Source organism: Branchiostoma belcheri, unplaced genomic scaffold (genome assembly GCF_001625305.1).
Source record: "Branchiostoma belcheri isolate BF01 breed outbred unplaced genomic scaffold, Haploidv18h27 scaffold21, whole genome shotgun sequence".
In the NCBI taxonomy this organism is placed as follows: domain Eukaryota; kingdom Metazoa; phylum Chordata; class Leptocardii; order Amphioxiformes; family Branchiostomatidae; genus Branchiostoma; species Branchiostoma belcheri.
The window spans coordinates 187,313-190,084 of record NW_017803602.1 but is presented as its reverse complement, the minus strand read 5'-3'; the positions used below and the strand labels follow the sequence as shown (position 1 = coordinate 190,084).

At 40.9% G+C, this 2,772-nt stretch overlaps 1 protein-coding gene and 1 long non-coding RNA gene across 5 annotated transcripts in view; one reads left to right on the top strand and one right to left on the bottom strand.

The window, feature by feature from the left end:
• The window catches only part of LOC109469758, a 10,054-nt gene that overhangs the window by 2,719 nt on the left and 4,563 nt on the right, over positions 1-2,772 (bottom strand). The gene's annotated exons all lie outside the window — the stretch shown is intronic.
• LOC109469759 lies at positions 468-2,334 on the top strand. Its single transcript, XR_002140212.1, has 2 exons — positions 468-640; positions 1,362-2,334. It is a non-coding gene; the product is annotated as an uncharacterized LOC109469759 (long non-coding RNA).

Here is a 2,772-nt window from a genome sequence, read left to right as displayed (position 1 = left end):
AATATAAATCACATCTAGATGTGATTATAAGTACTTCGGGACCTTCGACCGGAACCCAAGGCTTAGATATCTAAGCATTGAGTTAAAAATTCCGGGTTGAAGTTCCCGGGTTACCCACTGGTCCCGTGAACGCCAGGAACGCGCTGTCACATGTGTGGTACTACTGTCGTGTGATCGCAAAGTACTGGCATTCTTGGGAGAGGTCGTGCATGTATATATCGTGCATGTCTTGTTATGAAAATGCAGTGTTAGACCGAAATTACCAAAACACACTACTCACTATAACGCAAGAAACTCGAGACCGCGACAGAACGCTTCAAAGATCAAAAGCATGCATGTCAGTATGAGCGACGTGATCTCAAACCTGGACCCTCGAAACCCTTTCGTCCCTTTTTGCCATACACTGCCACGGAAGATTTCAGGAGTACACTGTTAATCCAGGAAGCGCGCGGCGGAGTACGGAATAGACGTAATTCCAATCTCCGCGGCCATTTTGAAAAGCGGTCCCGGCGCTGCGCGTGATCACGTGATCTTGCACGAAAACGAGACGCCTACTGATGCTTCAGCTAGCCTACACACTGCATTCCAGTGGGGCATCGAGCGGTGCTGCATCTTCTTCTGTAAATTACGCTCTTTTACGGTGAAAAGTCGAAATATTCATACATGTTACGAATAGATAAGGTTGTTGTGAGCATTTGGGTTTAATTTCAGCCGGTAGAAATGACAAATTCCCGCTCATTTTCCGAATTTCTTGACCGAACTCATTGTTTACTACATGTACGTTATACGCTAGCTACGGTCGAGCGCTCGCATAGAAAAAATACGTAATATACTGACTTCGTTCGTGCAAAACCTGTATAGAGACGTGAAAATAACAGGTAGACATCCTTGTGGTTAAACATTTAGCGAAGTTTTGACGGTTGTTCCGGAAATTTCACGATCGCAAGTCGACATTGGCCAGGCAAGTTAGATATCGTCGTACGTGAATCGTCAAGTGGGGGAGGGGGGCGCTCGTGCGTAACTTCTGTTCTTTCGAAGATTATCCTCTACTTTCTCCGGTAATATTTCAGTTTAACTGGATTAACTTCCACAGAAACGTAAAAATGTTGAACTGAGTTTCTAGCGGGACTAACTTTACCGCAAAAGTGACGGCTGCGAGTCGAAAATTTCATCATTTTTAATACTACGTCACGGTGGTGTGCATGCCTTTCTAGTATTTTCGTGTAACTTACTGTGCAAATACTGTGCCTTCATTTCGGGTGGATTTGTGGTATCGGATTATCTTATATTTTCTTTAGGGGTTTAGAAATGGTTTATTATTGTTCTATAGTATGTGTTAACGTTTTTTTTTTTTTTTGCAGACAAACACATTGACGACTGCCAAGAACGGATCCAAGAAGATATTCAGTGCAGGGTGCTACTGCAAAGCATATGGGTGCAACAGCTCAATGTACAAATGTGTGCGTGGGAAAACAAGTCCTGAAGAAAATATGATTTTTCGGTATTCCCAAAAGAGTATTGGGAGACAGAAGTAAAGTCAATCATTTGGCTGCATGCTTTAATCAAAAGACTGAAGACAGACATGTACTATCCATACAAGGTGCTATCATATAACTTACAGTGGTCTTACTGGGTTTACTAGCATGTTCAATAAAAATTGCCAGCTTATAAGTAATAGTATACTTATTTAAAAAGTGTGATGTCAGGATATCACAGAACATCATCATTCAATAATTACTTTTACCATTTATACAATAAATTGAAAAGCCAACAAAGAGATGAGAGCTACTGTACAATAAAATACATGTTGTTCAAGACTTTAATTAAGTTTGCCTTTACATTTCATTGTTCACTAATAATCATAAAAGTGTACATGACAGATTGTTAGCTATTGCCTGAGATTGACAACATCACCGACACCCACCAGCGAGGAAGTCATCTGCCATAAGTATCATCCCCCAACCACTTAATGAGAAAGTTTTTTAAAGTTTGTGATCCCAGACTAGGAAAACTGTTACAACAGGCACTGAGCTGGATACATAAAGCCATAACAGCTAATGCAACCTTAGTCAAGCCCAATCATAGAGAATTTTATCAGTCTCATCCTCACTTAACACAACTTGCAACTGAGGAGAAACAGGAGAAAGGTAAGAGTCCAGCTGTCCTTCTTCAGTTTTTTAAGGTTCCATGTACCTGTCTGGTACAATTTCTTTCCACACTTGATTCTTCTTGTCAGAAGTTCTGGCAGGATACTAGTAGTTGTCTTGAAAAAGTGGTCCAACTCATGAACTTCGGCTTCTCTTTGATCTGCCTGCATGTCTCTGTGAGAGATCTAGTAGTAAAAAAAAAAAATAATCCATAGTCTATGCCGGCATAGAGAAAACATGCACCCCATCATTTGTAGAACAACATGAGCTACCAAAATATTAGTGTTTTATTCACGCATATCTCAACCCGAAATGTCCACGTATCTGTGTTTAATCCCCCTAAATGTACATTATTTGCCGCGAAGTTAAACGAAAAATACTAGAAAGGCATGCACACCACCGTGACGTAGTATTAAAAATGATGAAATTTTCGACTCGCAGCCGTCACTTTTGCGGTAAAGTTCGTCCCGCTAGAAACTCAGTTCAACATTTTTACGTTTCTGTGGAAGTTAATCCAGTTAAACTGAAATATTACCGGAGAAAGTAGAGGATAATCTTCGAAAGAACAGAAGTTACGCACGAGCGCCCCCCTCCCCCACTTGACGATTCACGTACGACGATATCT